The 13,972-nt window shown below is 44.3% G+C and overlaps 1 non-coding gene across 1 annotated transcript; it reads right to left on the bottom strand.

Moving 5' to 3' along the window:
* Positions 1 to 10,111: 10,111 nt before the first annotated feature.
* trnat-ugu (transfer RNA threonine (anticodon UGU)) lies at positions 10,112 to 10,184 on the bottom strand. Its single transcript has one exon. It is a non-coding gene; the product is annotated as a tRNA-Thr (tRNA).
* Between the last annotated feature and the right edge of the window lie 3,788 nt (positions 10,185 to 13,972).

Here is a 13,972-nt window from a genome sequence, read left to right as displayed (position 1 = left end):
CAATCAAATCAGATAATACTACACACAAAATACAATCAAGCCCAACTCAAGTCACAGTCATAGAGTCATGCAACATGAAAACAGGCCCTTCAGCCCATGCTGACCAATATGCCCCATCTACACTAGTCCCATCTGCCTGCATTTGGCCCATATCCTTCTAAACCTATCCTAACTGCGTATCTGTCTAATCATTGTGATAGTACCTGCCTCAACTACCTCCTCTAGCAGCTTGTTCCATATAGTTACCACTCTTGTGTAAAAACATTGTCCCTCAGGTTCCTTTTAAATCTTTCTCCCGCCATCCCAAACCTCTGGTTCTTGATTCCCCTACTCTGGGGAAAAGGCTGTGCATTTTCCCTATTTATTTCCCTATAATAGGTAGAGCAAATAGGAAGATACGGAGAGCAGAACATAGCTCTCAGTGTTGTAACACACCTTCTATTGACAAAATCCAATGTCTGGGGTGGCGGTGAATTGGACAGTACTCTAGCTCATTGAAGGACTTGAGCTGCCTGATAACAGAGGGGAAGAAGCTGTTTCTGAGTCTGGTGGCGCGCTTTCATGCTTCTGTATCTTCTGCCAAACAGGAGCGGAGAGCAGAGGAATGGTCCATGCATGGTACCACCACAAAATCCACTTCGACATGAAGTGCTCTTCTGAAGAATCTACAGTACAGGACCACGTGGATGCAAAATAACAAAATAAAATGCTACAGAAAATACAGAGCAATCTCGCAATCAGCATTTCAAGTCAAAACTCTCATGAATGGCAGTGAGAGCTCTCATTAAGGCTTCAATGCATGGAAAAGGTGCTATGAAAATTCACAATGAAGCAGAGCCCACTGCATGAGTATAAAAGGCTGGGCTGAAGCACCACCCTCCATCTTCAGCCATGAATTTGTTTACATCCAGCTTAAAAAGCAGGTAGGACATTCAAAAGACAGTCATTCTAACTATCCAGATTTGCGAACTCAGTCAGTGCCACAGTAAGATATCTGCCAAAAGTCTTTGCCCATTTCTCTGAAGTAAGCATTGAGTCCAAACATGCTGACTCAAAGGCCAGTCTGATATTTTGTAGGCTCAAACTGAGAAAATCTTCTGTTAAACTGCTGGGAATATACACTGATGAGCCAAAACATTATAACCTGATGAGCCAAAACATTATGACCACCTGCCTAATATGCGGTTGGTCCTCCGTGTGCAGCCCCATATGCAGCAGGATGCGATGCACTGTACATTGTGACACATTCCTCCCGTGACCACCATTAAGATTTTCTGTGACTTGTGCCAAAGTAGATCTTCTGACGGTTCAGACCAGACAGGATAGCTGTCATTGCCCTCGTGCATGGATGGGCCTTGGGCGCCCAACACCCTGTTGCCGGTTTATGGTTTGTCCCTCCTCGGACCACTGTCGGTAGGTACTCACAACTGCTGACCGGGAGCATCCCACAAGCCTTGCCATTTCAGAAATGCTCTGACCAAGTTGTCTGGCCATAACAATTTGGCCCTTGTCAAAGTTGCTCAGGTCTTTACTCCTGCCCATTTCTCCTGCATCCAACACATCAACTTCAAGAACTGACTGTTCACTTGCTGCCTAATATATCCCACCCCTTGACAGGTGCCATTGTAATAAGATAATCAATGTTATTCCCTTCACCTGTCGGTGGTCATAATGTTTTGGCTCATCAGTGTAGATGTCCTGTTTTTGTCATGATGTTATGCAAATTTGGTGCTGCGACAGTTACGTTTATTGCACCAAGTGGCCATAAACAATGTAAATCTTCAGCTGCCTGCAGATGGAGAAAACATTTTATGTAAATAGTAATTAACAGTGTGCAGTATTTTGAGTTGTTTGACATGAAAGCAACCATATAAATTCAAGTAGTACTGTGCATAAGTTAATGTGTCTTCTATTCTTAGCAAAAACAATGACAACAAGCAAATCTAAATTGAAAGTGCAAGGAACTGCAGAGGCTGGAATCCTGAGCAAAACATGAAGTGCTGGAGTAAATCAGTGGGTGCAGAGGAAATAGACAGGTGACATTTTGGGTCGGGACTTTTCTTCAGACTGATAGCAGTAGGGGGCAGTAAGCTGGCCCCCACCATTTTTCCAGATTTCTCTTCCCTATTACAATCAGTCTGAAAAAAGGTCCAAACCCGAAATGTCACCTATCCATTCTGTCCACAGATGCTGTCTGACCTGTGGAGTAACTCCAGCAGTTTGTGTTAATTGATCTCTAGATGGGGAGCCGAGGTGGGGTGCAGGGAGGGGGGTGTTAGAGGGGAGGGGGGGGGGCAGCGTGAGGGGGGGTGGAGGGGAAGGGGAGGCAAGGGGGGGGAGCTGGAGGGAGGGAACATTAAAAAGGGGAGAAATATGTATAACCATTATCATTCATTTACAAAGTTCTGCATGATTTGACATGATTCTGTCAAAAAAAAGTAACTTTTGTTCCCCCAGGTTTTTAATTTTTTTCTTGCTCTTTAATTAAAGTAGATTCTTGAAATGTTTAAGTCAAAACGCAGGTGTTCTTCATAGCCAGGTGGAGAGATAAAGATTATAGTGATCCTCGTTAACATACTAATATTTTAAATACAAAGCTGTCAAGGTCCCACAAGAATCCTTTCTGACAATAATTCAAATGATTGGTTCCTGGTATAAATCCATGGCTTACACCTGGATGTAGATTGTATAAATTTTGCACATTAATACTCCAAGGGCACAGATTGACCTAAAAGTACAGGGAAACCATGCTTCCTTTTCATGGAGCTCTGTACGAGGAAAATATTGGCGATACTTAGCAGGTCAGGTAGCATCTGTGGAGAGAGAAAGGCCCTGTCTCAGTTTGGCGATATTTTAGGCGACTACAGGCGACTAGGCTGTCGCCGCACGGTCGCCGGGGTGTCGCGGGCATGGTCGTGAGTAGTCTCCAAAGAGTTGTAGCGTTTTTCTGGTCGTCGCTGGATTTTGTGAAGGCAAGACATTTTTTGGCGACTGTTGGTTTGACGCCAATTAGCATAGCTTGACGTCTCCTGACATGGGCGCTGTCGTAGGTTGTCACCAGGTTGTCACCAGGTGATTAAGGTTGTCGCCGGTGCTGACTACACCGAATTCCAAGTGTGGACTTGATCTGATCATCCATCAGTGTAATATGTCCATAAATGACGTTAGGTTTTGTATGTTTTTTGCACGTATTCTGTTTAAAGTTTGAATTTTAAAGTTTGAAGTTTGAAGTTTATTGAAATTTATTGAAGTTTATTACAATATTTTTGTATGCACTGTTGTATATTCTTATCAACCTTTAAAAAAAAAGTGTTTGTGTATCAATAAAGGAAATTCATGACATTTTGACGGAAAATTGATGTATGGTTATTGTATTTCAGAGTAGTTTCTCATGACATCAAATAGTCATTATGCAGAATTATTGGAAACCCTACCGAACACCCCCTTTTATAGGGAAAGTGGCTGCAACGTGAATTGTCTTCAGTTGTCTTCAGTCTTCAGGGTCATAGCTTGTCGTAGCTTGTCGTGGGTGGACGTAGGTTGACTTCGGTTGTCGCCTCTGTGGTGGTAGGTTGTCGTAGGTGTGGTCGTAAGTGGACGTTCTACTTGCGACGATTGGGTCACCGGTTTTCGGTAGCTTGCCGTAGTTTGACGTCGACTAGGTGGTAGGCTGTCGTAGCTTGTCGTAGACATTGCGTAGGGGGGTCCAGTCACCGTTTTTTCGGCGACCTGCTACGACTATGATAGTCGCCGGCAGTCGCCTTAATAAACGCCTAATTGGGACAGGGCCTTTAATGTTTCAGGTCAATAATCTTCCTACAGAACTGGGAAACGGAGAAAACAAGTGTGCTTGAAGTTGCAGGGAGAGGACAGTTGGAGGGATTAAATAAGAAAGAAATATTGAATATTTCTAAGAAATATGCAAGAAAAGAGGTAGAAACCAGATGGTTCCTGTGACACAGTTACGTCGTGCCTTCTTAGAGATGGTCACGAGCGATTGTTCATCATAGCTGATCTGTCTGTATTAGTGCGTATGGAGAGAGATTCAAGGTTTCAAGGTTTCAAGGTTTCAAGGTCAGTTTATTGTCACATGTACCAATTATGGTACAGTGAAATTTGAGTTACCATTCAGCCATACTAAGTGAAAAGCGACAAGACCCCCAACCACATAAAAGTTAACTTAAACATCCATCACAGTGGATTCCACATTCCTCCCTGTGATGGAAGGCAATAAAGTTCAATCTCCTTCCTCTTTGTTCTCTCGCGGTTAGGGCAGTCAAACCCCCGCAGCCGACGACCGAAGCCGCCATCGGGGTGATCGAAACTCCCGTGTCAGGGCGGTTGAAACTCTCTGCGCGGCATGGAGCTCCCGATTCGGCCTCTTCTTACCAGAGACCACGGGCTTCACGATGTTAAAGTCCACAGTTTGGAGCTCCAAAGTTTGGAACTTCGATCCCCAGCAAAGGGATTGCAAGCTCCGCCATGTTAAAGTCCCGCAGACTTCTGCGGCTTGGAGCACCCATCAGTCTCCAGGAAGGGCGACCAACTCCACGATGTTAGGCCGCAGTGGGGACGGAGATACGATATGGAAAAAAATCACATCTCCGTCGAGGTAAGAGATTGAAAAAAAGTTTCCCCCAACCCCCCACATAAAACAAACCAAGAAACACTAAAATATACTTTTTAACACATAATAAAAATAACAAAAAGAAGAAAGGATGGTTGGCGAGGCAGCTACTGCTGGTGTTCATGTAAGGAGAAAACAAAATGAAAATCAATTAAAAATACTGCAGATGCTGGATATCTGTAAATTAACCTGAAAATGCTGGAAACACACAGTAGATCAGTGCTCAGACCACAGGCATAACCTCGAGCTTTCTAATTCCCCACCACTTTAATTCACCAAAGATGGACCCAAAATGCTGGAATAACTCAATGGGTCAGGCAGCATCCCTGGAGAAAATGGATAGGTCGGCATCCTTCTTCAGACTGCTCGTGGTAGGGGGAGTGCAAAAAAAATACTGGAAACGAAAAGAGGCAGGAGAAATCATGGCTGGCAACAGGTGACTGGCTGCGAGGGGGTTTCCTGATAAGTAGATCGTTGGACAAAGGCTGGATATAGAAGCAGGTGTGAGCCCCAAAGGGATAGATAGTTGCAAACTGTGAAGCTAGTTAATGGACCTTTAATGGAGGGTGGGGGGAACACTCGTGAAAGGTCAGGTAGGATCAGAGGAAGGGAGTGGGGGGAGGGGGGAGTAAGGGGGTGGGGAGTGTGGTGGGGAGTAGGAGGCGGGAGAGGGAGGGAGAGGGAAAAAGGGGAGGCGGAGGGAGAAAGGAGAGGGGGAACGGCGATGTTTGTACAAGTTACCTGAAATTGGAGAATACAATGTTCATGCCGTTGGGTTGGACTACCCAAGTGGAATATGAGGTGCTTTAATTCACCGTCCTACTCCTACTCTCTCCCATTTGTCGATGGCCTCCTGCACTGTTACATTAACTCCCAATGCAAGCTTCACGAACTACACCTCATCTTCCATTGTCTTCTTCCACACATCATCAAATTCTTCAACTTTATTGAACTTAATTTCTCTCTGTGCATTGGAATTGGCTACTTCTGATGTGTGGCACCCATCTGTGTTCTTTAACCCAGTTACTCCGAGAAATCTGAAATAAAAAAGATTTCTGGAAATACACAGCAGTGGGTAGTATTTGTGGAGAAAGAAGAACTGAATGTATCTTACAGGCCTTGCGTCAGAACTGGCCAGATCTGACACAAACAGCAAAGGTTGTTTCAATTAAATGATTGAAATCGATGTTGAGTCCTCGGGACATCAACATATCTCCACTGAAGGTGAGGTGCTGCTCTTCAGGTTTTTATTGGACTTCCTCAGAATAGTTTTGGAGAACAAAGACCGAGAGGTCAGAGTGGGAGAGAGTTGCAGAATTAACATAAAAGGAAACTGAAACCTCAGGGTCACCCTAACTCACTGAAGCAAATAGAGTTATTCTACAATGTATATATTCTATATGGATGATCAGCCATGGTCACAATGAATGGTGGTGCTGGCTCGAAGGGCCCAATGGCCTCCTCTTGCACCTATTTTCTATGTTTCTATGGTCATTAACTTTGCATTGTCTTTTCCTAGGTCTGGAGATCACATTATGACCATCAAATGCAAAGCTTAACTTGGGAGAAGTGCAAGTTATCATATCATATCATATATATACAGCCGGAAACAGGCCTTTTCGGCCCTCCAAGTCCGTGCCGCCCAGTGATCCCCGCACTATCCTACACCCACTAGGGACAATTTTTACATTTACCCAGCCAATTAACCTACATACCTGTACGTCTTTGGAGTGTGGGAGGAAACCGAAGATCTCGGAGAAAACCCACGCAGGTCACGGGGAGAACGTACAAACTCCTTACAGTGCAGCACCCGTAGTCAGGATCGAACCTGAGTCTCCGGCGCTGCATTCGCTGTAAAGCAGCAACTCTACCGCTGCGCTACCGTGCCGCCCTAAGTTGATAACTGCTTCCTCTAGAAACAATTTAGGAAGGAATACTATACTTTAAAAATATATCCCAGTCTGTATTTAATCAAAATGTACCAATGGAGTAAGAAATGCCTGAAAGAAAATAGGGAATAAATGCCAATATTGAATACTTGATTTAAAGACACAGCATGGAAACAGGCCCTTTGGCCCACGAAGTCAACAACGATCATTTATACTAGTTAAACATAGAAACATAGCAACATAGAAAATAAGTGCAGGATGAGGCCATTTGGCCCTTCGAGCCAGCACCGTCATTCATTGTGATCATGGCTGATCGTCCACAATCAATAACCCTTGCCTGCCTTCTCCCCATATCCCTTGATTCCACTAGTCCCTAGAGCTCTATCTAACTCTCTTTTAAATCCATCCAGTGATTTGGCCTCCACTGCCCTCTTTGGCAGAGAATTCCACAGATTCACAACTCTCTGGGTGAAAAAGTTCCTTCTCACCTCAGTTTTAAATGGCCTCCCCTTTATTCTAAGACTGTGGCCCCTGGTTCTGGACTCGCCCAACATTGGGAACATTTTTCCTGCATCTAGCTTGTCCAGTCCTTTTATAATTTTATATGTTTCTATAAGATCCCCTTTCATCCTTCTCTCTAGTGAATACAAGCCTAGTCTTTTCAATCTTTCCTCATATGACAGTTCCGCCATCCCAGGGATCAATCTCGTGAACCTATGCTGCACTGCCTCAATTACAAGGATGTCCTTCCTCAAATTAGGGAACCAAAACTGAACACAATACTCCAGATGTGGCCTTACCAGGGGCCTCTACGACTGCAGAAGAATCTCTTTACTCCTGTGTTCTATGTTATCCCACTATTACATCCACTCCTGACTAAGGGGCAGTTTAAGAGGTCAATGGGAACTGGGAAGAAACTGGGGCACGCGAAGGAAACCCACGTGGTCACACGGAGAATGTTCAAACTTCACACAGACCCAGCACCTCAGGTTGGGATGGAAAACCTGGGTCTCTGGCGCTGTGAGGGAGCAGATTGATTAGTAGGACTAGATGTTACAATCCCTAAGGTTTGCAATACAATTGACTGGTGTTGTTCTTGGGGGTGACCACTAGGTGATGTTGCTACCATTCAGACACATTTTAAGTTGTGTACCTCAACGTCACTGGGTGTTTCGGCCTTTTATCACAAAACACCCTCAGTCGAGGCAGGCGCACCGCAGGGTGATCAGACCTGGGTGTGTGTCTTATGGTTAGCCTCAAGATGGTCACGTGGCAGCCCAGACAGTATCTTTTCTTTTCAGCCACAGCCAGTGACTGCTCCGTTCGGCGGCATTTGCAAGTTCTTTGATTGCCCTCCTTTGGGCCTGCCCTCTGACTCCAACTTCCCTCAGGAGCCTTGCAGTGGAACTGGCTACAAAGCCCCTGCACCCCACCTCCACTGGACACACTCTTACACTCCAACCTCGCTCCTCTGCCTCTACTGCAAGGTTGGAATATCTCAGCCTTTTCCTTTCAAATGCTTCGTCCACAGCCTCCTCCCAGGGGACCGTCAGCTCAATGATGTAAACACGCCGACAGGAGCTGGACCAGAGGACCAGGTCTGGTCGCAGGTTGGTAGCTGCGATTTCAACTGGGAAGGAAAGCCTCTGGCCTAGGTCAACCCGCATTTTCCAGTCTCTGGCTGCACTCAGTGGGCATGAGTTGAGAGGCGAGGTGGTAGTCTTCCGTTTCTCTCCTTCCTGGATGAACGATTGGATTTGCGGGAATGGTAGCTGGGCATTGATAGGCATGGCGTTGGTGGTAACTCTCTTGCACTCAAGTGCAGCTGCCAAACACCTCAGCACCTGGTTGTGTCGCCAGGTGTATCTGCCTTGTGTTAGGCTGGTCTTACAACCGACCAGGATGTGCTTGAGGTTTGCTGGAACTGCACACAGGGGGCAGGCTGGATCCTCTCCCAGCCAAAGATTTAAGTTTATGGGAGAGGGAAGGACATCATATGTGGCTCTGATAATAAAGCTCAACATACTTGACTCCATGTTCCACAGCTCACTCCATGTGATCTTCCTCCTCTCAATGCTATCCCACCTCATCCAGCGTCCTTGCTTGGCTTGAGATATAGCTTTGGCACACCTGGCTGCTTCTTCTTGGCGGCGCACCTCCTCCACCACCAGGTGCCGACGTTCAGCTGGAGTAGCCTTTTGCCAGGTAGGTTTCATTACTCCCAGGCCAAAGCCCCCTCGGCCTTGTTGGACATGGCCCACTATGTCCCGGTGTAGGAGGGCAGATTTTGCGTCCTGTGCCACTGCTGCTGGAGTCCATTTCTTCCCTGTTGCTAGGGTTGGAGCGACACCTCTAACTATTGGGTCCCGGGATTCTGTTAGTGTCATGTCCAGCCTTGCTTTGGCGCATTTGAATTCCTCCACCAGGCTTGAGACTGGCAGTGAGAGGGCTCCATTCCCATAGAGTCCTATACTGCTGAGGCATCTCGGTAGCCCAAGCCACTTCCTCACTTGTGAGTTCACAAGTCTCTCCAGCTGGTTGACATGGGATAAAGTGACCTCATAGATGGTAATTGGCCACATGAGTCGGGGCAGCAGACCGAATTGAAGGCACCAAAGCTTCAGCTTCCCTGGGAGAGCAGTGTTGTTGATTTGCTTGAGGCCACTGATTGTATCCTGCCTGAGTTGCTCCACCTGCTCTGCGTCCTTGAGGTGTGCGGTGTACCATCGCCCCAGGCTTTTGACAGGCTTCTCCAGGACAGTTGGTATTGTCTCGTTGTTGATGCGGAACCTTTCATCAGTGAGCCGGCCTTTGACGATGGAAATACTGCAGGACTTGCTGGGTTTAATCTCCATTCGTGCCCATTTGATGTTTTCCTGGAGTTTATCCAGCAGGCGTTTGGTGCATGCTTTTGTTGTTGTTATAGTGGTCATGTCATCCATGTACGCCCTGATTGGAGGAAGACGCAGCCCACTCTTCAAGCGTTCCATTCCGACTACCCATCGTGATGCTCGAATGATTAGCTCCATTGCTATGGTAAACATCAGAGGAGAGATGGTACAGCCCGCCATTATGCCTATCTCAAGGTGCTGCCAGGCGGTGGTGTTGTCCTGTGTTGTGATGCAGAACTGGAGGTCCTGGAAGTAAGCTTTTACCAGCTTTGTGGTGACCTCTGGGACCTGGAAGAAGTTAAAAGTTGCCCAAAGAGTCTCATGGGGCACCGAACCAAAGGCATTGGCAAGATCTAAGAAAACCACGTGCAGATCTCTCTTTTCTTTCTTGGCAGTTTGTATCTGGTGCCAGATGACATTTGCATGTTCCAGACATCCTGAGAAACCACGTACCCCTGCTTTCTGCACTGACGTGTCAATGAAGTTGTTGCTCTGCAAAAACGCTGAGAGTCTTTGGGCCACAATACCAAAGAAGATCTTTCCTTCCACATTCAGAAGGCTGATCTGGCGGAATTGGCTAATGGTTGAGGAGTTCTTTTCTTTGGGAATTAGGATCCCTCCTGCCCTTCGCCATGCCTTAGGTATGATTCTACCAGCTCTACCCAGCTGCACCACAATGCCACCTGTTAAAATGGAACTACTTTAGGCCCCAGCGAGATTTGAACTCGCGACCCCTGGTTTACAAGACCAGTGCTCTAACCCCTGAGCTATGGAGCCCATACTGCAAACCTTAGCTTTTGATTGCCTTTGTGCCATAAGGGTGAAATATGCCTCAGAGGAATTAATGCTGACTTAATACCTTACAATAGTTATTCTCTCAACAAAGGATGATTCTCTTTATGTTTAATTCCCAGGTTTCAAGAATTACTTTTAGAGAATTCCACGAATACCACATCAGAAACTGCTGATTTTACACAAGTTGATTTTGTTAAAACTGATTATATATTCTGTGAAAAACTATCCATGAATAATCTGGTTTAATAATTTAGTTGGTTTGGAGAAGCAATTGATTCAGCTGACATTCTCCTTTCTCTGTTCGTTTATTTATTTACTTATTTATCTATTTATTCATTTCCCTATGTTCTCTAAATCTCTGTAAAGCGTCTTTGAGTATATGAAAAGCGCTCTATAAATAAAATACATTATTATTATTATTATTTGGTACTCGCCTTGAGTTTGTTAAAGTCATAGAGTTGTACAGCACAGAAATTTGGCCACCACCTTCATGACTTCTTTTTTGCCCATCTCTATATCACATTCTCTCTCTCTCTCTCTCTCTCTCTCTCTCTCTCTCTCTCTCTCTCTCTCTCTCTCTCTCTCTCTCTCTCTCTCTCTCTCTCTCTCTCTCTCTCTCTCTCTCTCTCTCTCTCTCTCTCTCTCTCTCTCTCTCTCTCTCTCTCTCTCTCTCTCTCTCTCTCTCTCTCTCTCTCTCTCTCTCTCTCTCTCTCTCTCTCTCTCTTGTTCTTTCTTTCTCTCTCTCTTCCCTCTCTCTCTTCCCTCTCTCTCTCTCTCACCCTTCCTCTTTATCTTTCTTTCCACCTCTATAAATTCTGAGCCATCGTGATTAAACAAAGCATAGTTACTTTTAAAAGGACAATTAAATATGAGAGAAAGGAAAATTATAATGTGTCATAATGCTACTTTTTCAAAGATTGAACATGTCGCTTTGCATTCCCATTGATCCAGCTGTCAGCAATGAATTCATTGACTGAATTCCTTCCACCCATTTATCTCTAACCAAGTCTTCTAATAATCTAGCACTTTCAATGGTGCAATAGAGGGAAATGAAAAGTATAATTTGAGAAATGGAAATGAAGGGCTTTTAGAAAAAAACCTATTTCTAACAATAAATATTATTGCAAGTCATATGGATTAGTAAAAGACCAAGAAAAGGCACATTCTAATTTTCTTATTTAGGAGCTAATTAAGTTTGGCACTGTTTTTATTTTAATGTTTAATGTACTTTTGTGAAACCTTCCAATGCTAAGACTGACAGTAACATAGTCGAGATTGGGATTTAGGATCAATGTATTTAAATGACATTGTAAATATTTATCTTCTGCTCTGCTGACACTCAGTGTTATGCATCATTGCAGATACTGACACCTGTGCTGGAAGCACAGATTGATAAAGTTACAGTATATCCAGTATATCCTTACACTGTTGCTCCTGATGGGAAATGGCCATTTGCAAGCATTGAGTGAGAGTAACATTGACTTGGGTGTAAACGCAAAATGCTGGAGTAACACAGCAGGTCAGGCAGCATCTCTGGAGAGAAGGAATGGGTGACGATTCGGGTTGAGACCCTTCTTGACGTTCTTGATGGTTTTGCTAGCGCTATGGCCTAACAGTTGTTCTCGTTGGTTAAATGTTTTTAACAAAACTCAGACTTTAGGTATACAATTCGAATGAAATATTATAAGAAGATAACTGCAGATGCTGGTACAAATCGAAGGTATTTATTCACAAAATGCTGGAGTAACTCAGCAGGTCAGGCAGCATCTCGGGAGAAAAGGAATAGGTGACGTTTCGGGTCGAGACCTTTCTTCAGACTGAATTAATTCTTCGAATTAAATATTGGCGTGGTCTTAACCTGGCTACCCACCTATTAGAGTATTATAGGCTGGTTAAGAGGGGAAAGCATTCCCATTATCCTAACAAATTCCATCAATATTGGATTTTCTGAACCTCCATTGTTCACTTCAATGTTCTGCTCCTGCTACCTCAGGAAAGTCTTTACCCACTATCTAACACTGAGTTTTTCCTAAAGGTAAATGCTCAGTTTTCAGACTCAAGTTTGAATCATTATTAGTTTACTTTAGTTTAGTTTAGTTTATTATTGTCATGTGTACAGTGAGAAGCTGGTTGTTGTGTGCTATCCAGTCAGTAAGCCACCCACAGTGTACAGATATAGGATAACGTTTAGTGCAAGATAAAGTCCAATAAAACCCGATTGAAGATAGTTCTAAGTTCTCCAATGAGATCGATGGTAAGTCAGGACCATTCTCCAGCTGGTGAGATAACGGTTCAGTTGCCTGATAACAGCTGGGAAGAAACTGTCCCTGAATCTGGAGCCATTATAATGGACGGCAAGAAATAAAAGTCCGTTTAAAAAAAATCAAGCTCTATTGATATTTATACAATATTTAGGAAGATACCTTCTTCTTCAGAGCTGTGCCAATGAGGATAATATGGCAACAAAAGTATCCTGAATGCAAATTTAGCTTGAGTTCCTTAAAAGTTCACCTTAATTAATTAAAAGATCACAGGAATAAGAAAAAAAGTTAATTGGGCAATTTTTATTTTGGTCTAGCGGTCATCCTTGAAGCATTCATTGGATACATTGGTTACTTATTGCTTTGTTAGTATTGGGGATGAGTATGGGATTTATTTCCTGCTGAAGGAGCAATTTAATATAAAATTTCATGCTGCTCTTGGTTAGAATTTACACTGCACCTTTAAAGTGAAAGCAATGCTTAGAGAGAGGAAACAGATTCAAAGCAGAGATAGGAGAAAGGGTTGGTGAAGGTCATCATCATCAAGTGTTTTGCTTAATTAGTGGATGATAGTGTCAATGCAGGTGGTGATTAAGCAAAAATGTGGATGCAGTGAGTAGTCGGCAGGGTTGGTGGGTGGATATATAAAAGACAGCAGATGCGTGAAACTTGAGCAGAAAATACACTGTTAGTGAATTCAATGGGTCAGGCAGCATCTGTGGAGGGAAATGGACAGAAGATGTTTTGAGTTGGAACCTTTCCCCAGACTGATGTTTTTGGCACATTGGCCTTCATCAGCCAGAGTAATGAGTATGGAAGTTGCTGCAGTTATATACGATGTTGGTGTGGCCACATTTAGAGTATTGCATTCAGTTTTGATCACCATGTTATAGGAAAGATGTTGTCGAGCTGGAAAGGGTGGCAGAGAAGATTTATGAGGATGTTGCCAGGTGAGGAAAGATTGAAAAGGCAAGGCTTGTATTCACTGGAGTTTAGAAGGATGAGAGGGGATCTTATAGAAACATATAAAATTATAAAAAGGACTGGACAAGCTAGATGCAGGAAAAATGTTCCCAATGTTGTGTGAGTCCAGAACCAGGGGCCACAGTCTTAGAATAAAGGGGAGGCCATTTAAAACTGAGGTGAGAAAAAACTTTTTCACCCAGAGAGTTGTGAATTTGTGGAATTCTCTGCTACAGAGGGCAGTGGAAGCCAAATCACTGGATGGATTTAAGAGAGTTAGATAGGGCTCTAGGGGCTAGTGGAATCAAGGGATATGGGGAGAAAGCAGGCATGGGTTATTGATTGGGGACGTTCAGCCTTGATCTCAATGAATGGTGGTGCTGGCTTGAAGGGCTGAATGGCCTCCTCCTGCACCTATTTTCTGTTTCTATGTTTCTATGATTTGAGGGCCTGAGCTATAGGGAGAGATTGAGCAGGCTAGGACATAATTCCTTGGAGCTTAGGAGGATGAGCGTGATCTTATGGTGGTGTAAAAAACATGAGAGG

The sequence above is a fragment of the Rhinoraja longicauda genome, chromosome 4 (assembly GCF_053455715.1).
Source record: "Rhinoraja longicauda isolate Sanriku21f chromosome 4, sRhiLon1.1, whole genome shotgun sequence".
NCBI classification, from domain to species: Eukaryota; Metazoa; Chordata; class Chondrichthyes; order Rajiformes; family Arhynchobatidae; genus Rhinoraja; species Rhinoraja longicauda.
This window is presented reverse-complemented; position numbering and strand designations above follow the sequence as displayed.